A 26,929-nucleotide genomic window follows, 5' to 3' on the forward strand; every position below is an offset into this window, starting at 1 on the left:
TTTTTTTGGCTTAAGAAATTATTTTTTCCTCCATTCTCATTTCTCCTCTCGAATCCTCCTTTTCTTTCTTTTTCCCTTTAGTGTCTGACTTTGTTTCTGACCCCAGTGGACCCTCTCAAGGGCACTTAGCAGAGTTGTTGTCTTAGGTTTGGGTTTTCTCCCTGTCCTTTGACTGGTCATAGAACAAAGGACAAAAGGCCATCTCTCCAACTATCAGTATCTCTTTACTGAAGCTTTGTTCTGCTGCTTTGGGCCTTTTCTCTCTGATTCACCAGAATTGCTCTTGAGCAATTTTCCCATTTCTCTTCTATTACCTTCTAACTTCTAGAATAAGTAGGTTGGCTATGTCGTTTCTGGCTTCTCACTACAAATAAATCCTTCAACACCCTTTACTAAAATTTGGGTGCATTGTGGGCAGATGGAAAACTCAAACCAACGCCAATCTTCGTATCTAGGCCCTCTGCTCTGGCACGGTGGCCGGAATCCCGGGTCTGTTTCCCTCCTAAACCACCACCAAGATTGGCCAAACCTCTGGAGCTATTAGGGCTGGACTAGCTGGTGGAAGAAATGGTGCTTCTAACGGTCCTTCCTTCTTGACTGCCTCCTCCCTAATGGGACATGGAAACAGTTATGGAGGGTTGCAGAAAGGGGCCATCAACATTTAAGGGTGACCACGATCACCATTTTAGGGAACTCTCCTGGCTCCATTCTGTTTCTACTTCTCACTGCTCCCATAGTCCAGGGCAAACCTAATCCCGATCCACCACACACCTACTCCTCTCCACATTTACTGCCACCACCTTAAGTCAAGCATTCACTCTTTCTGTGTGGAGGTATTCTAATACTTGTGTTAGTTTCCTAGGATGGCTCTAAGAAGAGTACCACAAGCTGGGTACAGAAATTTATACTCTCATAGTTTTAGAGGCTGGAAGTCAGAAATCAAGGTGTTGGCAAGGCCATACTTCCTTTAAAGACCACAGGGGAGAATCTGTTGCATGCCTTTCTCTTAGCTTCTGGTATTGTCTTTCCTTGGCTTGAAGCTGCATAACTCCAGTCATTGCCTCTGTTGTCACAGACATTCTTTTCCCTGTGTCTTTATCTTCTCTTTTTCCTATAAAGACAATAGTCATGTCGGATTAAGGCCTGCACTAATGACTTCATTTTAACTACATCTGCAAAGACCCTATTCCCAAATAAGGTCCCATTCACAGGTACTGAAAGTTACTACTTTAACATATTTTTTGTGGGATGTGGGGATGGGAGGCATGATTCAACTCATAAGAATCAATACCCTAATGGGTTTCCCCGCCATGAGTGGTTCCTTTTTCTAATCCATTCCCTGTGTACTGCCTAGTTAGCTTCTAAAACACATATCAGATCATTTATACTTGAAATTTAAAAATATCCACCAACTCTACATTTCTTTTATAAAAAGCCTTGAGAATTGCATTTCAGACCCTTCTCATCTTAGGTTCTTCTCATGTTCCTTTCCAACATGTTCTTTCATCCTCTCTATCATAGAACACATAGGCCTATCACTGTGACTATTAGAACTTTAAACCCTGGTATATTTTCTTCCTCACTCAAGTTCCATCCCCCTTAAAATCAATCAATCCTTCCTAGGTATTTTTCATAACTCTTTGTTTATGCTGCTACTATAGAATTTGTCACATTGCACCATGATCTTATTCATACTGATTTTCCCAATGCCTGGTACTTATTTGTAAATAAACGGTGCTGAATAAACTATTCCAGAAAGGAATAAACTATTCCAGAAAAGAATAAACTATTTGGTAATCAATTGTCCAAATCTCTTTGTGTGTGTGTGCTCTTCATGAGTTCCAGAAACTTGATAGTAATTTGTCAATATACATATCTTATTCAGATAGCACAGTAGCCAAGGAGGCAGATTTTGGAAACAACCTGATTCAACAACAAGTTATATGATTTTGAGCTCTTTACGTAACCTTCCTGTCCTTTAATGTCTTCATCTGTTAGATGAGAATATGAATTCCTAATCTATAGAGTTATTGTGAAGATAAAATTTGAAAAATCCTTAGAGAAATGACTGATACAAATTAAATGGCTATTATTTATTGGCTATTATCTTTGTAACTACTATTTCTATTATTCTCATTAGTTGTCACTTTTTGAATCAGAATTACATAGCATGTGGCTCTGAGGTTTAATAAATAACCTTTTTCTCCCACCAGAGATCAAAACCAAAGATAGATACGGTGATGAGATAGGCAAAATTAAACTTTAAGGTTTATATCTGACAAAACTGTTGGAGAACATGGCTTAGATGTTTGGCAGTAAAGGGCCTCCCAATATCCCAGCCCAGAAGTGAGCCTTTCCACCCAGTCCCAGACACAGCTGAAAGTGTGGGCTTCTCTGTAGACATCTAGTTCCAAAGAAAAGATGCACATTTGCCTAATTCCTTCCAAATTCTCTCATCAGATACAACACTCCTCCCACCCTCTTTCTATTTTCCCCTACCACTTTCCAAAGTGTGAATGAGAGTGAAGAGGGAGGCCCAGGGAGTTTTTCTGCATTGAAGTAGAGGAAAAGGGGAGGGTAAATATCCTCCCCCGCCAAAATATAACAGAACTCCTTGTTTCATATGTTCTACTTACATTATCTCTAATAATATAAATATAAGATAAAACAAACCTGTGACATAAGTATAATTATCATCCTCATTTTAGAGATGAAAGATCTGAGGTTCTGAAAAGTTAATTAACACTACTGTTAGTTAGGTTACCGAAAGTAACAACACTAAATAGAAGAGGCATAAGTTGAATCCAAAGTCATCTATGATGGTATGTCACTTCTCCCCCGAAAAAAGACAATAATAAGAAATTATACCTATATATATGAAGGGATTTTATATCTTTTAATTGTTTAATTTGGACCTTTACAATGATAACAAAAAGTATTACTTAAAAATGATTGTCCCTGCATCCTACGTGGTTTATTAGTAGGTACATGGAAATGCATAGAAAGATACACAGTGGACCATAGGTAATATCCAATGTGATGCTTTTAACCTGTATCTCATCATATAAATTGAAAGACTTTGGTACTTTGTGGCTAAGAGAAATGAAATGTTTTTCATCATTTTGTTTCATATTATTTATTGGTTCTCACCTGTGTTTCCTAATATTCTCTATTCCATGGCAGTTCCTGCTGGAGCATTTCCTTGCAGGAAATTCTCTGACTGGGTCATTTGCTCAGTTTTCATTTAAGAACAATGTATCGATTACTGTGTTTTTAGCCCTAGTTTTTCCTTTTCAAGACTAGCTGTTCTTGGGTCTATTAGCTACTGCTACCCTAAGAATAACTTCAGATCCCCTACCTTACACTTTTGCACAACCCTCAGCCCCCGCCAGTGTTTTCTTTTCATTTTCTCTCTTGGCTAAACTGTAAGTGACATAGAGATTATAGTTTTATCTGTCTTGTTTGCTGCTGTATCTCTTGTGCCTAAGCCAAGTGCTGACCTAAATTATTTATCAACAAATGAGGGTGAGATGATGATGATGATGATGATGATGATGGAACTATTCCTTAGATTTTTTGTAAGATTACAATCACTTCCAGTCTGAAAAAATCTTGCTGTTGGAACTGTCATTTTATATCACATGATCAAATATTCTCTCAGCTCTCAGAGCCAAGGATTTTTCTCTTTAGTTTTCTACTTAATTCTCCATGGGCTATAAATACGTTTTATATCATTATCCTAAATTACAATTAGGAAAGTAATACATCATTGCCTCTCTCCAACCACCTTAAAATCAACATGTTGAATTTATTCTCCAATCCAGACGAGTCCTGTCAAACAGAATTAAATCATGTTGTTGTTGAAGCATGGTAGTGGGTTTTGGAATAATAGTGGCAACTTCCTCCTTTTAAAAATGCTATTTGGTAGATGTTCTTTTTTGACGAGAAATTAGCAATAGCTACCCACATTACAATGTCTTGCATCCTCTGAAAGACATTATCCATATACCAATAGAATATTTTGATCTGTGTTCTCATGTGATAATGACTGCAAAGTTTTATTCATGATTCCATTCAAGTGCCTGGTATAGTGTGGATTTTCAACAAATGGTAAATATATGTAGCAATAATAATAATTCTGAAAACAATTTTATAATAACATAAGAATGGATGATGATGACCCTCCTGCTAAATAGGTCATGTGCCTTGTAAGGCTCTGAATACAATTTATAAATCATATGGAAACAATCATTGGAGAAATTTTTCACAACCATGTGTGTAGTACAAAAGATTAGATTTTTAAGAGAAAAAGTTGCAGTCATGTTGAAAATAAGATGCAGAGTCTAATTTCATCAGCATTTAACATGGGGCTCATTTTGGTGTTCCCAAAGAAAGAGGAGGCAGCGACTGAAAATTTGGTCTTACAGTATCTTTCTCTCTCTTTCTCCTTTGATGTACATTAGTTCCCATGGAAACTACATTGGGATGGCTTGAGAGTGACATCTACAAATGTAGGGTAAGGTCATTTTTATCTACTGCTTTGAAATTTAAACCATGATTTGTGATATACAGTGAACCCTCTTTAACATATTCTGAAGGACTATGAAAAGACAATATTCTGAATGCAGAAATAAGACATGTGACTGCATTATGCAGTTTTCAGAAAGTTCAACATTGTTCTGTATGTAGAAAAACAGAAAGAGCCTCATTTCCCCAGTTTGCCTTTAGGAATCCTGGCAATGCAGCTGGTCTCCTTAATGTGGAGGGGAGGGAAACCCCCCTTCTGCTTCCTTCCTTATTGCTGGTAGCCAGTGAGGTCACCAGGTAAGGGACAAGTATTCAAGGTTTTACATGATGCAATAAGTAACTGCATGTGGGCCATGTTAACACCGCAGGAGTTTTCTTGCTTCCTTGCAGTGTCTGCCATGACCCCTGGCCTGCCCTTCTTAGGGCACTGATGTGATTTCCTTTATTAATTTGCCAGAGCTTCACCTATAAATTCCAGTTTCAATTAAAGGGAGATGTGTTTCTAAAGAGAGGAACTAGAGTGTGGGATAAAAATGGCTTGAGGTTTAGTGGAATCTTATCTTCTCAGGCTTCTAAAGCACTCTTTGGAGAAGAAAAGTCTAGATGCTGAATTACAAGATCTAGATTCAAATCCTGACTCATTTCATTTCTAGCTATATGCCTTGATCAAGTCAAAACCTATATGAGCCTGGCATCATGATCTGAAGAACACAATGAAATTTTAAATGGGTAAACATGTGAAAAGGAGAGAACATAGAAGAAAGTGCTTAGTGTTAGTTACACACTAGGCACTGAATATATTTACATTGCATGAATGAATTAGTCATCTCATAACACTTTGCTTATACTTGTCTTTGTTCTCATTATAGGCCTTTATGTAGAAAGTTGTGAAAAGGTCCATCTCTCATCTCATGTCATAGATGTGGGTTAAATGGCTATCTACATTTTACTATCACCATTTGGAATATGTGGCCTCCAAGGTCACTTTTGGCAATGAGAGAGATGGCTGGATGAGGGACGTGGGCTCCTAACTGCTTCCACCCAGAAGTTACATATATTTCCTCCACTGAGGCTACATTGGTCCGAAGCTAACTGCTAGGTTTGGCTGGGAGGTATCAGCAAGCCTGTCAATGATTGATACACACTTACTATCACTTCCACATTAAAGAAAAAAAATGTTTCATAAATCTCCTTGTTTAAAACTGACAATTGCTATTAAAAAAAAAGAGAATCATAAAACAAGAACATTTCCAAAAAAAAATGGCAAACACTGTGTTCCTGATAGCATTCTTGTCTGATCTGCTGTCCAACACTGCTAATTTTATCTACATGGAAAGAAAGAACAATACATTCTTCTTTGATAGAGTAAGTCTCATTGCTTCATGTCTCCTGCCCACAAATTTAAACTTTAAGAGGCATATAAATAAGCAACTTAGCATATGTGACCTCCTGACCATGAAGTGTTAAATTCCAGGAACTATACTACTCCACCACTTTTATTTGTCTGTGGGAAGTCACTTGATTTATGCCTGATCCCAGGATACAATAAAAATGTGCAGGTATGCCAACTAGAACGATTGGAACCTGTCAAATAAAAATTTTAATTGCTCTTAAAATCTACAAATAAAAGTAACCTTTGATTAAGGATTATACCATTTATATCATGCTTTTATCAGTATTCAGACACAAAACACATTCAAGTAATTTAACTCCAATATAGTACAATGTACTACAGTCTTTGGAGAGAAATATCCTCTGCATAATGAAAGGAAAGATTCTTATTTATAAAGGAGTTAGAACAGAAAAACAGTTCTAGCCAAAAGGAGTTAAACCAGTATAGACAGGTAGATTAACAGAAAGATTCAGCCAGCCGAGCAAGGTCTGAAGTTTCTCAGGTTTGGCTTATTTACATTGACCATTCATTCTTATTTTATGGGCTTTAGAACTTAAGATGGGGTCCAGCTAGGATTATAAACCAAAGTGCCATAATAACCCACAAGACTGTTGCAAAGGAATTCCCAGCTAGGTTTGCAGACTCAAGAAGTTGGAATAATTCCAAAATGATTCCCAGCTCTTAGATATTTTAGGCAGGTCCATGCTGATACAGAGTGAGACTCCAAAGTGACCTGAAGAATTTCCATCTCATTAGCACTTCATTTATAGCGTACCCATGTCAAGCCTCAGCCTTGGATTTCCGGTGTTAGCTTAAACATGAAGGAAATAAAATGTACTCTGGTCAATACAGAGCTGAGTACAGATTCTGTTTTGTATAGTCATGTTGAAGCATGCTCACATCACCTTTGAACTCAGACCACTCTGAGTGTTCTTCAGAGGATGAACTATATCTTTGAAAATTTTTATGGGTTTAGTATTTCTTTGTCATTAAATGTTATATATTTGTATTCCAGTTCACTTTTCAAAGAAAAGTGATTTTTTATATAAAAAACAGATTTTTTTAGTATAATTGACCTATAATACTATACTAGCTTTAGGTGTGCAACATAGTGATTCAATATATTTATATATTGCAAAATGATCACCACTGTGAGTCTAGTTAACATCCATCACCATACATAGATACAGCTTTTTTTTTCTTGTGATGAGAACTTTTAAGGTCTACTCTTTCAGCGACTTTCAAATATGCAATACAGTATTGTTAACTATCATTACCATGATGAACACATCTCCAGAACTTATTTTGCAACGTATTCTTTTTCTTTTTAAAAACATTTTATTAGTGTGTTAGTTTCTGCTTTATAACAAAGTGAATCAGCTATACATATACATATATCCTCATATCTCCTTCCTCTTGTGTCTCCCTCCCTTCTAGTTATATTATTTTATAACTAGAAGTTTGTACCTTTTGACTCTCTTTACCCATTTCAGCGATCCCTCACACCCCACCTCTGGCAAATACCTATCTGTTCTCTGTATCGATGAGTTTTTGCTTTCTTGGGGGTGTGGGTGGTGGCTGATTAGATTCCACATAGGTGAGATTATATGGTATTTGTCTTTCTCTTCTGAGCAATTTCACTCAACATAATGCCTTCAAGGTTCATCCATGATGCAACAAATGGCAAGATTTCCTTCTTTTTTATTGCTGAATAATACTCCATTATGAGTGTGTGTGTGTGTGTGTGTGTGTGTGTATAATATATATCACATTTTCTTTATCCAATCATCCTTTGATGGACACTTAAGTTGCTTCCATATATTGGCTATTGTAATAAATGCTGCAATGAACATGAGGGTGTATATATCTTTTTGAATTAATATTTCATTTTCTTTGGCTAGTACCCAGAAATGAAATTGCTAGATTATATGGTGGTTCTATTTTTAATTTTTGAAGAACCCCCCTACTGTTTTCCACAGTTGCTACACCAATTTTTGTTCCCACCAACAGTGCACAAGGGTTCTCTTTTCTCCCACATCCTCACCAACACATTTCTTATCTTTTTGATAATAGCCATTCTGACATGTATGAGATGATATCTCATTGTGGTCTTGATTTGCATTTCCCTGATGATTAGTGATGTTGAGCACCTTTTCCTGTACCTGTTGACCATCTGCATGTTTTCTTTGGAAAAATGTCTAAGATTCTTTTCCCTTTTATTAATCCAATTGTTTGATTTTTTTTTTTTTTTTTTTTTTGGCTATTGAGAGTATGAGTTCTTCATATATTTTGGATATTAACCCCTTATCAGATACATGATTTGCAAATATTTTACCCCATTTGGTAGGTTACCTTTTCACTTTTTTGATGGTCTCCTTTGCTTTTTAGTTTGATCTACAAACTGGATTTTTGATCATCAAAATGATTAAACAAAATGACTTGAGTTTTAGGTCTTTATACTTCTTTTTGGAACATGTACAACCCCACTCTGAAAACACCCTCTACAACTTGCCATTCAAAAAAATTTCACCTTGGAAATCTTAGCAGCGGTTAGACAAGGACTGTGCCTTTTACTGACCTTTGTGTTCCCCCACCCCATGCTAAATGCAGTATCTGTCAAGTGCAGATGCTCACTGTTTGAGAATGAGGAAAAAACAAATAAAGAAGAATGAAATTTTCCTGATTGCCTCCACAGTTAATTCCAGACAGACTCCACTCAACACTCCCTGTGAATCAGAACAAGACCTAAGTCAAGCTGCAGACCACATAAGATGGCACAAGTTAGTCGTCACTGAGACAGTGTCAGGATGCAGGGAAACAGGAAGAGCAGGACAGCAGCCAGGGTCACTGTGCAGGTTATATCAGAAAGTGATTTTAGCCAATTGCTGGGTTAAAGTTCCTGTTGTTTCAGCAATGCAGAGCTTTATGATAAGTTTCCAGTGACTTTCAATCACTTGTGTGTCCAGGAGTGATCAGGCAATGCAAAGTAGTGGGCACTTGCAAAATCATTTGTGTTAGGCTTGACATATTATGCATCAGCTTTGCCTTTTTAATTGTGACTCTCATAGGCCAAGACTAACATCAGTTATTTTCACTTTTATAACCCACTTTGACGAAAGCTTATCTGAGATTAAAAACATGATGTGAAAAAAAATCAAAGATCAAAATGATTACACACACGGATGCATAAAACATACTTGTGTTTGACTCACACCCCTATACCCACATAAGAGCAACCCTTATATAATTCCATATTATATATGATAATATATATTCCATAATATATATGGAAGTATGTGTATACACATATATACATGCAATACATACATATGGAATTATATACATATATAAGGAGTCGTATACATGTTGTTATTATGTGAGTGTGTAAACTGACACCATTCCCTTACCAAAAATTATTGAACATTTACTGTATCTAGGTACTCTGCACTAAAATACAAAAAGTGAATCTTTCCCAGTCTCTGACCTCAAGAAAGTTACAACTTACTAAGGAAGACAGATTCACAAACTCATAAATGCAGCTTAACCAATGACATAGGCAAATGCTTCTTGAAATGCTTAAGGAAAGAACGTTTTAATCACCAATGCCTTCCACTTATCAAATGCAGGTCTTTCCTCCCTTATCTAGTCCTATGCATCTTTCAAGTAATGAGTTTGCACATAATTTTCACCTTAAAACCTCAAAATGGTTGCAAATGTTGGGGGAAGCTTTAGATTTACACCTCTAAAAACTCTAACACCTTTTGCTTTTCCCAACATCACATGAAAATTTGTTGCTTGAACTTTGGAGAGGATTCTCCCCGTTTGAATTTCTTCCCTTTAATCATCTTGCAATTTGTGAAATGAAATGTTTCATTAATGGTTTTCTTGTGATTTTTCTAAGTCATCACATTTATAAATATCTTAGTAACATTCTGAGAACGTCTGTAACGCTGTATATACCTTGGAAGTAAATATACACACAAACATATGAATGTTCAGATGATAAAAATTACAGCAGAACTAAAATCTGATATATTCTGAACATTCTATCTCAGGGTTTTCATCTGTAAACTGGAGCTAGCATTACCTTCCCTTCCTATTACAAAGGATTGCCATGAATTTCAAATAAGATAATATTAGTAAGTGGTTTATGAGGCAAAATATACTATACAAATACATGTCTGGCCAAGATGTGAGGCCTCATGTCAGACTCTCACAGGTTCCTAAACGACTAGAATGGTTTCTACAGGCAACAAGAGAGCTCAAGTACTTATTTGATATTTACAATTTTCTTCCAAATTGCTTTTCCACTTCTTTCAAATCTCCTTTATGCCCCCTTTCCTGACGTTGTTGTATGTGTTCTAGTTTCTATCCTTGTTTCTGTCTTTGGACTTGATACTTCCACTAGTCACAATATTGGTTCCTCCTAAGCTATTTTTCTGTTAGCAACCCCATCTAAGTTGCCTCTTGGCCGTCTTTCCCAAAGTGATGCAGAATCCTCCTGTCCTGAAGCTGTCCTCTGCTTTGGAGTCCAAGCTCCTATGGTCATATGATGTTTTCACTGGGCTTGCCCGAGCATTTCTAAAAGGCAGCAAATAGTCTACACTTTTTAGAATTATCCAACCTTATTGAACAATGGCAGAAGTGCTGAGGTTTTACTTTCCAAGATGACTCAGTCCTCTGAGAAGAGTAGGGATTTTCTGTGAATACTCACTTCAGACAAACAAACAGACAACAAAAAACTCTTGCACTGTAGACTAACTTGGGGTAGGAAACTTGATGACCTATAAGATAATTATAGCATTGCTTCCAATGCTCCATTGAAAGAAAAAGGAAAATATGTGGGTCTGATTAAAATCATGTAGACAGCTAAAATATGTTCTTTTGATGAAAAGATCTTACAGGATGCATTTTAGTGTGATCTTTATCACAATAGATTTTTATTTCAGAAAAACCTGAGTCTGAGTTTCGTTATGCTATTTAACAGATCTATGACATAAGGCATGTTACTTGGCCTCTCCAAGTCTCTGTTTTCTCATATAAAATGGTCCTGGTTGGCTACCCTTTTGCTTAGAATGTAGAAAGATACAAGAGAATGTTACTCTACTACAATAAGAAAACAAAATCTATGAAAGTATTCTTAAGACCCTTAGAGAGATGAGACTTCCAATCACATGAACCGATTTCCAAAGGCTGAGAAACCCCTCCAAAGACAGATGAAACAAACGGTTTCACCTTTGAAAGAACATGGAAGAAAGAGGTAACTCAGTGACAACATGTAAGGAGAAAATAGCCAACATTTTAACACATTTTTAAAGGCCAAGTATGAGTAAGTATGACAAAATAAAATCTAGGAGTTCCAGATACAAGTGGAGTCTATACATTCTCAAAAGTGTTTTTCACATGTTCTCACTGGTGCTTATAAGATATATCCAGGGAAGGGGAGGAAAACTAAATGACCCCCCCCCTCAAGTAAGTCATAACCTTCCTGGAAAAGGACAAGTAACCTGCACTAACCTTCCCACATTCTTTAAAAACGAGAAGTGCTTAGGGATGCATTTAACAATATAACTGCAAGACTTTTATGCTAAAATTGACAAAATGTTGCTGAAAGAAATTAAAGACTCAAATAAATGGAGATATATACTGTGTTCATAGTTCAAAGGACACAATATTTTTAAACTATCAGTTTTCCCCCAATTCATCATAAGATCCAATGTAATCACAATCAAAATCTCAGAATGCTTTTTAGTAGAACTTGTCAAGCTGATTTAAAATTTCATATGAAAAAACAAAGGGCCAAGACAAGCCAAACCATTTTGAAAAAAAGTGCAAAGTTGGTGGACTCAGACTACCTGATTTCAGGCTTTACTTAATAAAAGGGTAAATCAGTTATACTTTAATAAATATGACTTTAAAAAATGAATGTAATAGAGGACTTACTTCAAAGAGTTGTTTCATGAATTAAATGAGGTGGCAGTACCAGCAGAGCGGAGGTGCTCAATAGAACCTCTTGTCACTGGTATTTGTTATTTGTTAGAGAGTCTTAAAGAATAATTTATATCTCCCTCCTGCCCCCCCCCCCCATCCCCTGCCACCAAATGCTCTGGAATTAAAATGGATCTTTCTATGTGGGATATTGAGAGATCTTTATTTTCCTGGGTACTCTCTACAGACTCAAATCATTACGAGGTCTTGGATATGTATTCTGATGCATCAGCCTCAAAAGTGGGCATCCTGGGGCTTCCCTGGTGGCGCAGTGGTTAAGAATCCACCTGCCAATTCAGGGACCCTGGTTCAAGCCCTGGTCCGGGAAGTTCCCAAATGCCGCGGAGCAATGAAGCCCTTGCGCCACAACTACTGAGACTGCTCTCTAGAGGCCGTGAGCCACAACTATGGAAGCCCGTGTGCCTAGAGCCCGTGCTCCGCAACAAGAAAAGCCACCGCAATGAGAAGCCGTGCACTGCAATGAACTGTAGCCCCCACTCACCACAACTAGAGAAAGCCCACATGCAGCGACGAAGACCCAACACAGCCAAAAATAAATAAATTAAAAAAGAAAAAGTGGGCATCCCTGATTTCACCTGGCGAGTGCATCTGTGGAGACTTGGCTGGAAGCATTGCATCCCAGGTGAAATAGACATAGCAGCTCCCATAGTCCCTCTTGTTAACATGTAGGCAATTTAGGAGTTGAAGCAGATTTTCTACAAAGAAGACTCGGCTTCAGCTCCCCTTGCACTGGCCTCTTTCAAGGTCCTTAGATGGGGCCCTAGCAATGCGTTTACCTGATCATGGGTTACTGTGAAATTTGTAAAGTAAAGTAAAAATATTTTAACCACAATTATGTAAAACCACTGTCTCTTTCCACTCTGCCCTCCCCCCTCTCATACTTCCCTTCATGTCAAGTAGGATTAGAATGGCAAAGATTTTTTCTTCCTTTCTTTTCTTTTGTATTTTGCTAAGATAAAATTGAGTTGGAAACACAATTTGATGTTTTTAGTCACTTCCAAGTAGAATTAACTTGTTAGTCTGAGTTTGAATGCATTCCAGGAATATTCCTCCCACCCACTAAGCTGACTTACCTAGCATCCTGATATAAAGGTGCTGGGGTGGAGACCATGTCATGATATGAATGTGAACTACAGAGCTCAGCAATAACACGTATTGGGGGAGTGACACAGAAACAAAGTTTGAAATATATGGAGCTAGAAGCTAATCTTTAGAAGATTCTTCTAAACTTCAGACATGGACAATTTAAGAAGGAAGTTGGAATTAAGTTTTTTGTAGATAGCTTATCAAAATGGAGTTTCTCTTCTATTAGGAATATAGCAGAAGTGTGCACAATTATATTCCCACTATATACATTTTTATGGGAATTGTGTAAAGCAGAAGTTATCAGAATTTTTGTAGTTTTAGGCACAAACATGGAGCAGTATTACAAAGGTGGTTCCCCCGTGCATGAGTGCATCCAACTCTGTCTGATCATATTGAGTATATGTGACATATCTCTTCTAACAGTTCTTGGCAGGTCCTGAAAAAACAGTGCAAAATTGCCACAGACATTGTTAAGCTGCCTGAAGAAACAAGTGTCCCAGTGACAAACATCTATACACATTAATAAATAAGTCACTGTAGGTAGTATATAAAAGCAGTTTGTTTACATAATTATCTAGCTCAATGTACTATAGATGCATTTGAATTTCTCCTATGCATGCCATGCTTTCAATTAATTTTATATATTTTGAAAATTATTGGTTATGTCATTAAGCAATATAAAGATTAAAGATCATGTCTGTATACTGTATAGCATGACACTAGGCACATGAGTGCTTAACCAAAAGCAACTACTAATTATTATTTCAGTAATACTGTAAGTTTTATGATATAATGGGTCACTGATATATAGCACCTGTTTATTCTTTATAGTGCTGTCCAGTAGGTTACTAAAGCTTCCTGTGGGGAGTTTCCAGTAGGAGCTGGAGTGCACTGATGTGGGCCTCTGAGCAGTAGACATTCATTTTTGTAGAAGACATCTACATCCATGGTGGTACCCTCTCAGACTTGCCTTGCTCCAAATGTAGTCTACAAATAGCCCCTCATTTCTTATCACTGCAGGCCAGGTCAATCTACTTGCTCTTGTCACATCCCTAAAAGAATTTCCCATTTCTTAAATATCTGAAAGGTGTTTCTTGTTATTTATTTGAAATATAGGAGAAATTCCAGTAACCACTGTCATTGGCAGAAAGAGTCTCTCTCCCTGTTCTCCTTTGCTGGAAAGATACTAGGTCAGCAAATGAATGATATTTATTTCTGCATCCTTAGAATTCCAGATATTTTGGCATGACAACATAATACAAACATTATGGAAGTAAATAGCCACTGCATGTGTTATGAAAATAATGAAAAATATTATATATTCAATAACTCTTCAAATTCATTTATAACATGACTTTGAAATATCTGAACTTTAGCATTTTCTATCCTCCATGTGTCTTTTTCTGTAAATAAATAAAATGCTTCATTAAAGCACAACAGTAATATAGATGATGATGAATATATTAAAGTATAATTTATCTTTTATCTGTTTTGTGGCACTTTATATATAGTAATTCTACACTTGGCTACAAGTAGCCATGTGGCCATGTAGAAAACTTAACAGTGATTTAAATATATGGCGGTGTATTTTCCTCAACAAGAAATCAGGAGGTTGTCCAAGTCTCAGTTGGTGGCTCCATCATGACATTAGTGACTCAGGCTCCTGTGAACTTTTCATTCAACTATCTTAAATATGTGACTTTATTCTCAAAGCTACCTCAGAGTCACAAGATGGCTGCTTAACTTCCAGCATCACATTTCCCTAAAGCAAAAAAAGAGAGAATTGTAAAGGGGAATAGAGTGTGCAGGTCAGATCTGTCCCCTTCTGAAAATATTTTAACGATCTTTCTTTTAAAGATCTAATCCTTTGCTTATATCTATTGGCCAGCACTGAGCCACATATGGCATACTTGTCAAATCCCTAGCTGCAAGGGAGGCTGGAAAGCGGAGTTCTATGTATGTTGGTATGTATCTACACATGCATACATGCATATATTTTTAAGAATACATTGCTCCTTTATATATGCACTGGAATATTACTCAGCCGTAAAAAGAATGAAATAATGTCATTTGCAGCAACATGAATAAATCTAAAGATTATTATACTAAGTAAGTTAGACAGAGAAAGACAATATTATATGATATAACTTATATGTGGTATCTAAAAAATAATACAAATGAATCCACAAATGGATTCTGATCGAAGGAAGTAGAGACTGGATCATATTAAATAATGAACGAAAAGGGTCTGCCATACTTAGTCATCTTTCTGGAAGTCCTAGAAGATGGGGGTTATTATTCTTGTGAAGAATGATAAAACAGAAGTTAGACAACATTTTACATAAGTTGCAAAAATTAAGTTTGCACCCAAGAAGTCACATTTGGTGGGGAATTATTATAAATAGTCATTAATATGCTTTAAAGAAATGTGGAAGAGTCATAAAGGACTTTCACAGGCTTAGAATTGTTTGTGCTTTGCAAGTTTATGAGTGCTTTTACACTTCCAACAGAACAGTCTTCTCTTAGTTACTCTAACACTCCTTGGGGCTTTGTCCTTGTCCCTTCTATTTTGAAATGTTGTCAACTGGTGCTTAGGCTGTCCAGCTTCTCCTTTTCCTGTGGGTTTTAGCTGAAATGTCATCTGCTCAGAAAGATCTTCCATGAGGCCCTCATCTGGCAATTGTCTATCTCCAAGTCACTCTCTATCACATTATCCTGAGATTTATTTCTTACACAGCATGTGACTATATAAAACTATCTTGTTACTTATCTATTGATGCTTATGTCTCTCTTCATTTGTTCCCTATCAGAATGTAAGTTCCTTGGAAGGATTTTTTTCCTTCTTCTTGTTCACCAACCTGTGCCTGATATCAACTACAAAGCCTGGTAAATGGTAGGATCTGAAGACATGTTTGTTTAATTTCTGAATGTATGTACTCTGAGTGGGAGGAGGGCCTGTGTCAGTAAAGAGTAAGAGAAACGGGGGACATACACGTTTCTTCCAGGCTCTGGTCAGTATCAGTGCTGTAGAAACACTTGTCGTGGGAAGTGGCTGGAGTTTGGCCTCGGATACTGAGCACAATAAGGGTGGAGAGTGAGTGCGAATAATTAACAGACTAAAGTCAAGCCAGTAAAGAGCCTTTTGGGAAAAGAGTGGTCTGGTTGTTAATGGTGTTTACATGAATGGTGGGAAGAGAAAGCACGGAATGCACTGGGTGTCTTTGAACTTTCAGAGTGCTTATTGCATCGACATCCGGCATGTCTGGAAAAAAATGCACAGCTGAACAGAAGGTACCAGTTTCCAAGACATGTGGGTGGCGTGAAGTACAGTTCTGAGAAAAACCTAATTCAACCCAGAAAGCTCAGGAATGAACCCTTCAGAAATATTTAATTCCATGGTTATGAAGAATTTACTTGAGTCGAACAATAACTGGAGTGTTTTCCCCTGGCATAGGAAAGAGAACGACCTTTCTGTTCTTAAACAACATTTCCTAAGAATTGTGATCCAGCACAGTGCATTTTGCCGACAGATGTTAGAAGGAACAGCAGAAACCAGGGGAGTTTTTGAAACAATTTAAAAGATTAAAAATTTCAGTTAAGAATTAAGTTGGTAATTTTGCTTTATCACCAATAAACATTTTATTTTTGTAAAAATTTGGGCAAAAGTACTGTTGAAAAACTTTTTCTTTGTTCTTAAATTATGAGAGATTATTTCAATGATATTTATTGTCTGGAGAGAGATTTCTTAGGAGGCAAAACCACTTGCTATGTTCTGTATGGAGACTTCCCCCTGGCTTGTGTTGACTGTAATCTCAGGGTAATCCTTTGAAATAAAAACCTATAAAAAATGTTGTGACAGGAAAAAGAGATAACATGTGTGGCAGAGGAAATGCAACTAAAGTGTTTATTTTTCTGATACCATAGGAGTGCGTATTCTTTCCCAGTTGTAGCACAGTGACTCAGTTCAGTGAACTATATAATCCTCTCTGGAGCTTAATTAGAAACCTTGTAAACGGAGTGCAAGAGGCCAGAGTATGCGTTGGATGAACACAGAAAAGGGTTTTTATGAAAACAGAAAATCCCCCTGAAACATCTTACAACGGGGTCTAATGACTTTGTAACTGAATTACCCAATTTAGGTTCAGAAAAGGGGATCTTCTGTTTAAATTTCAGAGGAATAAAATACATTGATCCAGATTCTCCTAGTAGCTGACTTTTAGGTTGTGAATTAAGGCACTGCAGTGGTTTCCTAAATTGTACACTAATGAGCTGAAAGAGTTAATGCCCAGCTTCTCCCAAGGTGTAGAGAGACCCTGGTTCAGTTGAAAAAAACAATTGAAAAAAAAAAAATGCTATCAAGAAGGAATCTAAACTCACTGGTTTTTCGAGTAATTACATGCTGTAGTCCCTCCACTGGGAAGGGGGTGGGGTGATGGGTGCGGATTGGAAGGTGGGAAACTCTCTGCAAATGGGTCATGTGATTTCCCATCTCTTGAAAAGATGGAATCCATGTTTCTTCACTCAGATGATAAACTGAGGGCTCTTCTAAATATCTTTTTTCTTTTGTTTTTCCATTCCCTTTTCCTTTCCTTTACATTTTGCTTTTCCCCTCTCCACTGGGCCTCTGTGATGGCTTTTGACCTATTTACTCTGTCCTAATGTGAACTTTTACAGTTTTTACTGTTAGTTGTTAGTTTATAGGTTTCCATTTTGGAGGTTATTAAGGTTTAATGAAGACTGGTCTCTATTTTGAAACCCAGTTTGATTATTAAAACAAACAAACAAATACATTATCATGATCAACAGAATCTGTTGATAATGTATTTTCTGGCAGTCTACTTTTGTTGAGCAAAACAGTCATGTTCTTTGCTCTGGAGTTCACAATCTAGTGTACCTAATAGTATCGAAGAACTGCATGACTGTTCTATAATTTTAGAGGTTCTAAGAACCGGTGATAGAAAATTATTCCCTAAAATTAAAGCATATTTTGCTATTCATGTGACTCACTTTTAAAATAAGTTATAGTCACTTATATACTAACATTTATATTCAATTTAATGAATAACAGTACATAAATGGATATATATTTTTGAGTGACAGCTTGTGACCATAAAAACACACACAGAGTTGGTATTCAGTCAAATTCCTTCAGTAAACTCATTTTCAACTCACTACATCTCCCATTTCGTGAAATATGTTGGAAGATGGTTACACTGCATGCAAATAAATGTATGTAGAGTATGTTTCTCTACTTTTTGAACTTTTTACATCATCATATAATGATGATGCAAGTAATGTTGTGTGTTTTTCTGTGTTGGTTTGGTGGTTTTTGTTTGTTTGTTTTTTCCTCTTTCTTCATGTAATTGTGACTGATTAGGCTTGGGGAAGAGGGGAAAATGTTGATGCTCTCTTCCAGTTGTGACATGCCATATGACATTGTGTATTAAACTCCCTTTTGCTAAAAAATGCACAAATTTGATGATGATTTAAGATGGATTAAAGAAGGCTCTTCTATCCCAAATAAACTGTCATTGCTTTCCAAGTTGCTTCAGAGGCCCCTTAACTCCTTATTTTAGCTAATGTTTTTGCCTCTTATATTTTAAGGTATTTAATTAGCATTTTCCCCTAGAACCTTCTACTTTAGATTAAGATATAATTTCTGCCCTTAGTGAACAATAATCTGAGGCAAAATGAAACAAGGATGAAAATGATTATAACACAAAGTAGAATGCAATACATGTCATACACAAGTACTAATGAAGTAATGTTTTTAAAGTGCTGGGCACAGAGCTCTGCACAGAGTGTAAGTTCAGTAGATACTAGTTCCTTTCTCTTTCTCACCACGATGGGGACAGGTGCATCTGGCTGGAGGAATAAATAAAGCCCTTACAGACAAGACAGCATTTGGGCTGGGAATGTGGGGAAATGTATGTAGAAAAGAAAGCAATTAACTAGATTTGAAAGTAATGTATGCATAGGAAGGAAGTTGAAATCGTTTTGGAAAGGTTGGCTGTGGCCTGATGTGCAGGGCCTTGCAAGTTAGGGGGAGAAATTTTAACTTAATTTGATTGATAGGTATTGAGGGTTTCAAAGTAAAAAGAATCATACTCTGACCTGTGTCTTAGAGAAATATTCTGAAAGCTGTATGAAGACTGAATCAGAGAGAAAAGGGCAGAAAAATGATTTAGGAAATTAGTTGCATGAAATATACTAATAATTATAATCTTTACCATTTTATTTAATGCCTATTTTGAACTAGAATTCTTGCATAAATAATTTTCCATCCTGTCAGCCATCTTAGAATATAGATATCTCCATTTTTTTCTGGTTAAGAATGTGAAGCTTAGTGACTTATTCATGGCATAGCTAAGTAATATATACCTTGACTTACATGAATCTTAGTAATAAGTAGTGTATGCAATGTTCAAAGTCTACTATGGACTCCACAGTCCATAATAGAATGTAGGATCCATACCACTTTTAATAAAATGTGATTTGGATAGGTCCCTCAATTTATCAGGGACTCAGTTTCTTCACATGAGGTAAATTAAACTTTAAAATTCTAGAATCTATCTATACTCATACATGCAATTCTCATTATGGCCAATGGTGTGCATTTACATCCTAAGTGATAAGAGAATCAAGTAGAAAGTAATATGAGATTTCATCAGAACTTATTTTCTGACTAAGCTAACTCTTCAGGCTGAAGTATAATGAATTTGAGCAATTTCTAATAATGCAATTTTATAACTAATATGATATTATAGGGAATTTACAACTACAAGTCATACAAATTCTATAGGAATAAGATAATATTTAACCATAATTTTATGAGGTACATTTAAAACATTCCACTCAATGATATTTCTTGTGCAGATATTCTGAAGTTAAAAGAAAAAAGTTTGAGGAAAAATATAAAGGCCCTAAACCCCTTAGCACTTCATTGCAACAAGGAAGCAAGAGCAGAGTTCATCAAAGAAATAATTGAAGACACCCTGGGAAGAGGGGACTGAGGTTTTCAAGTTTATCATAAATCATTCAATGCCTTTGGCAAAGCCTTGGTGGAAATTAGGAAACTGAATATTGTAATGTAATTTAAATTTTCACTTAGGACTCCATTCTGATTCTGATGGGAATTTTACCCAAGAAAGGACTACAGAACTGAATCCCAAGAGACAGATTCTGTTGATCATGATAATGTATTGCCTTTAGCAAAAAGGTGGGCTGCTGTTTTGAGCCCAAATGAGAAGTGTTTTTAGAAGTGCCACATCTATTCCTTTTATGTTGAGCAGGAGTAAACCAAGGGGAGGACAAGAAATCTATTCCTCTCCTGGAAAAAGGATAAATGAGGGTACCTTTATTTGTATAAGATAAAACTTAGAAATCACCTCTGAAATCTGTATCAAGTGTTTCTAAATGGTATAGGCATGTGTATCAGTGATGGCTCAGTAGATCTAAACCTGTCTGAAAATCAGAGAAATTGGAAAATGTTTGTGTTCACTCACCTCCTCACAAAGGAAACAATAACTAACACAGTAGGAAGCTATAGATATCTTCTGACACATTATGTTTCCAGCCCCAAAATGTCACCTGAAACCCACTGAATGGAGATGAATGAAAACCAGCAGTGGTCCTGAAACACGAAAAAGGAGAAAAAGCCCCAGCTGCAAAAAAGGCCAAGGTTCTTCAAAGCTCAACAAGCTGTTGACTCAGACCTTTGCAAAGTCGAGAGCGTGTGTTCTCTGTAAGGCCAACGGTCTTATAATTGACCAGGCAGGGAAACTTAAAATCTCTAATTTGAGGTGTAACTGCAACATGTGTATTCTTTGCAAGAAGCCCTTTGAGGGAAGAATTACAGTAAACCTTAGAAAGAGTTTCCATTTCTCTGTCATCTGAAAATGTAAAAAAAAGACTTCAACACATATAATATTTGAGAAAAAAGTACCAGAAGCTTCCAGAATTCATACTTACTCTGCTAGGGCTAATTCTACAAATTTTGTATCAAGTGTCCTATGAAACACTAACAAAATAATCCTTTAGAACTCGTGAGAGTTGAAGACAGCTGATAAGTGAAGATGAGTTATTAACTTTCAATTAATATCCTCAGAGCTTTCCTGGATTGCTGTTTTTGGAGTCAACATGAACTTTTTAAAGCACAAATATTCCTTAATGGGTAAAGTTAGAAATTCATGCTCATTTGAAACTGAAGATGGAAATAAGAAAATGGGAGCTATTGTTCATAACTTAAAAAATATTTTTTAGTTATTTGAGTCAACAGCATACTTTGAGACTGTTCTGTGATGATGCAAAGAAATATAATGGAGTTTAATGTGTGTGCTGGACCTTAGAATTTCTTCATTCTTCCTAGTTTCCTATTTTCATTGATTGTTTGCTTTGAATTGGTCTAGGTTAAAAACTTGGCTATCTTTCCAATAGGTGCACACAGTAACACTAGTGTCTTGCATGATCCAGAAAAATTGATCTTGCCATTTTCATGAGATTAGTATGGCCCAGAGTTAATAGAGAGCACCAAGTTCAGTATCTGTTTTCGTGTTTCAGAAGGGGAGTGTTAGTGCCTTAAATTATGGTTTAATTATTGTTACTATTATCATTTTAAATTATTATTGTCTTTTCAATAATAATAACAAACTCATACACATTCATTCAAACCGAAGTCACATTTTGAAAATTGTGCAGATAAATTTTGTTGATTGGGAAGACAGGACTCTAGGCTAGATACTGGTTTCAAAGGTGAGAAACTGGCAGGAAAGGAGAGAAGGGCTTCACATTAACTATCTACTTGGACTATCCCTTTTGCTCATTAAAATAGGAGAATTGCATCTTGATCTTAAAGAAAGTAGAAGAAAATGAAACAAGTTTTAGGAATTTCTTACATTTGTGATAGGTATATTTTAAAATAGGCTATTGATATATTTACATATAAGTCCTTAGGTCTTTCTTTTCCAAGGACCTAACATTTCATAAAATATTTCTTTCAACCCCATGGAATTTAGATAATGGTGAAATAGGTGCAAAGACTAATATGTGTCCACATCTTTTCTAAAATGAAGCATTAACATTAGTCTAGGTAAATAGAATTCATTGCTCCTCATCACCAATTTATAGTTCATAATTAGATGAAAAATGTATCTTTTCTGATTTTTTCAATACTTAGAGCTGTCAGAGCTCAATAACTGTCCCCTGGGGCTTCCCTGGTGGCGCAGCGGTTGAGAATCTGCCTGCCAATGCAGGGGATACGGGTTCAATCCCTGGTCCGGGAAGATCGCACATGCCATGGAGAAACTAAGCCCATGCGCCACAACTACTGAGCCTGTGCTCTAGAGCCTGTGAGCCACAACCACTGAGCCCACGTGCCGCAACTACTGAAGCCCGCATGCCTAGAACCCGTGCTCCGCAACAAGAGAAGCCACCACAAAGAGAAACCCGCGCACTGCATTGAAGAGTGGCCCCCGCTCACCACAGCTAGAGAGAGCCCGCACACAGCAAAGAAGGCCCAACACAGCCAAAAATAAATAAATAAAATAAATAAATTTATAAAAAAATAACTGTCCCCTGATTAATAATAAAGTGACTCCCCTCAAAAATGAAATTATGCTGACTTTATCTTCCCAAGCTCTTGAAGGCCCTCTGGCAGGAAACCCAATATGATATATCAAGTGCTAAAGTGAAATTTGAATAAAATATTACACATTTACAGCTTCCCTTTTAATTCTGAAAACTTTATTTTAGTCCTGTAGGTATTATTTTCTGATATTTTAGCAGTAGTATGCAAAATATATTATTGGAAAAATATGCTAGAAAAGTAAAGAAAACAAGGTTTGGGGCTATTAAGTTATATTAACAGCTTTCTCTAGCTTTATTTTAAAAAACTGATGCAATAAATGTCATTTTAAATATTTTATTATACATTTAATCTGGTAAAGTAGGGATTTGACAATTTATTCTTGAACATAATGTTTCTTAATGAGATTTTCATATATGAAATTAATTATTATTTAGGACAAAGAAAAATAAGTGAATCTGTACTCTTATATGGTCAAATTTATGATTTGTTAGTATATTAAGTAAATAAATATAGTGCTTGCACTAATATTTAGGCTAATTCTATATATATTATAAAAATGTGAATTGTTCAATTTTCCTAATTTTATTTTTAATATCATATGTTCTATTTATATATGTATCTAAGAGATCATTCTTCATATTTTAATAAAAATCTTGTGAGGTATTAGTTTATAATGAATTTTAATCTTTTTGTTTTGCAATTTTGAATGTTCCAAGATAATCTAAACAGATTGATTGATTCATTCATTCATTTATTCATTCACTTATTCAGAGCTATGTATGACATGCCTAATAGGTACCAGGTACTATCTAACTTCTGGGCATGCAGTGGTGAAAAGTCACAGTTCTTGCCCTCCAACAGTGTGGCTGCCTCAGAGAATAATGGAAAAGCACATTAAAAGTTTAGCTAATATCTAAATTAAGGGACTACACGCTGTAGGGATGTGGCTGGAGCAGAATGAATGAGGAAAAGAGGAATAGGAAGTTTATAGAGGTGGTTGGGCCAGATGGAATAGAGGCTTTTAGTGTCTATGTCAGGATAATTGTCAACTCTGGATTCTCATTTCTAAATGAGGTTAATAATGCTGACCTCCCATGGTCTGCACAAGTATTCAAGAAAATATAGTGTTTAGGAGGAATAAGCTTGTCATCCATATCTATCTATCTATTTATCTATCTATCTATCTATCTAATATATCTACATTTCACTTCTTAACTCTCTTATTCTCTTCTGTTTATCACAGCATTCATTGACACACAGTCTACTCTGGCCTTTGGCTGTGTGGACAGCAATAGAAAGGCAGTGGAGAGCCAAGAGCCTTCAGAGAATGGGACTCTCACATCTGTTTGTGTCACATTATGCCATTTGCCTTCTTTTCTCATCCTGTGTCTCCTTTCAGTCTCTGGCACTCTGTCAACTGTTAGCCTAAAATCATCATACTGCAGGGAAAACTTACATCCTGGTCACATATAGGAGCATACCCTTAATGATGTACTTTCTTTAAAAAAGCATGTAAAACATGTGGGGACCTTGACCCTATCATGTATTATTAGTAGCAGGAAGGCCCTTACTTTGTTGAATCTTGTTTCATGTTATTCTTTTCACTCAGGCTATGAAGAAGATGTGAGTCACTGTTATCGGAAAAAAACAAGGTAAAGGTGAGTAAGTTGGTTCTCATTGGAACATGTGTAAATTATTTGATACTTCCTAGAGCAACTGAGTTTACAATCTGTTATGAAACTACTTCCTGTTCCACACTTGGCTACTCAAAGATCTGTTCACTTTGTATCTGGTGACTTCACTTCTGCTCAGTACTATGACATGTATTGCTTAGAGAATATATGAGATCCATTCATTAATTTATTTGCCAGGTATTGTTTAATTTTATAGAGCTGTAAAAATTCTTAAGATTGTGACTTGGAAGATAGTCATACCTTGTCATCCTTCTCTGCAAATTTTTTCCTAACACTCTTTACCAAGGTAGATTGGGCCTCTCATCCTTTTCTTTTCAGCAAGTATCTGAGTGTGCCCAATGTGGTGTCAGATACAGAGGGTATAATAGCATATAAAACTTGAGCTTTCATGGAACTTAGAGTCTTGGAGAGAGGATATTGAAAAATAGTTCTGGTAAAGGAGAAATACAGGCATCAGAGGAGAAATTAACAGAGGCACTGGCTGGCATGGGCAGCTCTGTGAATCTCTGTTGTGCTGTTCCTCATTTATCCACTTATCCTGCCACTTAAAATCTGCTATCAATAATTGAAAGAAGTTAGAGACTCAAGCTGGAAGAAGATACAGTTTGCCTTGTGAAACAAGGGGACATGTCCATGGGAGAGCTAGGGAGAAAGTTCATCAGAGGACTTCTGTAATGGGAAAGCCCAGGAGCCCCTTAAAGCTGATTTCTCAGAGACTCAACTTGGGTTCTGAATTATGTAGTTAGGTTTAATCTAGAATTAAACTAATAGGATAATTGCCAAATTATTCCATTCTACTTTATCCTCCTATACTCTTCTATGTCCCCACTAAAACCAAAATGCGATAAAATGTATACTCTCTTAGATAAAACTGGCCTCCTATTTGGTGGTACTTCAAGTTACAAGGACACTGATACAACTCCAAAATTGATACATAAAATTAGAAGCAATAAATAAAGCCCAAATTACAAAACATTTTTAGTGGGCTAATTATTACAAAGTTTAGACTTCCACTAACCATTCCAGGAGTAGGAATTCCAAAGATGAGACCTTCAGCATAAAAGAAACTTAACCAAGAACAAACAAAAATCAGTTAATAGGAATTCTAAAATTGGAGAATTTTTATAGTGTCAAGCATTAAAAACTATACCTGAATACCCCAAAACAAGCGAATATATATATATATATATATATATATATATGCTTAGATTTGATTAATGTTATGTTTATGTAATATGATAAAAAAGATGAAAGGAATTTGAGACTGGATTTTTGGAATCTCAACAGAATTAGGACAAACTTTTGAATACTCATGACACTATTCTAAATAAAGAGGAGATTGTACTATAATTTATTTGAATGTTTTAACCAATGATTGCACAATTCAGATACTGTAGATTCCAAAGTAGAATTTTTGTTTAAAAACATTTAAATATATTCACTGACATGTTAAAATACCATGCTATTTGGGAATGAATACGTGATTTATTTTAGAAATAAATACATATTTTGTTGTCACTCAATTTCTTTAATTGCTTTCTTTATTTGCCTTTTGGGACATTGAACTCTTCCAGATTATCTCCTTCTTAACTGACTACTTCTCAGTTCCATTTGTTGGATTCTGTGTATCTCCTTGAACTCTAAATAATTAGTGTCCAAGACCTCAGTCTTTGCACTTTTTCTCTTCTCTGTTGGCCCACATAACCTCAGTCCTAAGACTTAAGATGTCTTTAGTAGGGACTTGTCTGACCTCCAGACTCCTATATACCAGTACTTATTCAATACCTCCTCCTAGATGTCTAATATCCAAACTCCTGCCCCTCCTGCCCCTACAAAACCTGCTTCTCCCAAATTTTCTCCAGTTAGTAAATGGCAATGTTATCCTTCCATTTGCTCAGGTTAAAACTTGGAGTCATTCTTGATTTTCCTCTCATACTTTTTATCCAATTTACCAACAAACCCTATCTACTCCAACTTCTAAATTTATGGAGAATCCAGCTTCTTCATTTCTCCTCCATTGATGATACAAGCCTGCATCAACTCTTATCTATATTATTTCAAAAGTTGTAACTCGTGTCTTTGCTTTGATTCTTACCCTCAAATGTCTATTCTCCAGGTAGTTTAGGTGCTCCTTTCTAAGTCATGAGGCAGATCATGTCATACGTTTGCTTAAAATATTTTAATGGCTTCCCATCTGAATCAGAGTAGAAGCTGTTCAATGGATCCCCACCTGCCTTACCTTCTACTTCTCCCCCCACCATCACCATCTCTCTGACCTCATCAGCTGCAGCTCTTCCTTCCTCATTCATTCTGCTATCAGCCACAGTGACTTCTCCATTGTTCTTCAAACACTTCAGGGAGTCTCTTCTCTCAGGGATTTGCACTTGTTTTTTACTCTGACTAGAACATACTCTCTCAGCAATTAGCTACATGTTTTACTTTCTCACTCCTTCAGGACCCTGACTCACATGCCACGTTTCCAAAGAGCTTCTTCCTGCTCACTCCTTTCTCTTTCTCCCTACTGCTTATCATCAACCAACATGCTACATGCTGTATTGTATCTTCCTTCTATAATGTAAACTCCACTGGGGCAGATATTTGGTCAGTTTGGGTCATTGCCATTTCTCCATGGTG

This window comes from Kogia breviceps, chromosome 1, assembly GCF_026419965.1.
Source record: "Kogia breviceps isolate mKogBre1 chromosome 1, mKogBre1 haplotype 1, whole genome shotgun sequence".
NCBI classification, from domain to species: Eukaryota; Metazoa; Chordata; class Mammalia; order Artiodactyla; family Physeteridae; genus Kogia; species Kogia breviceps.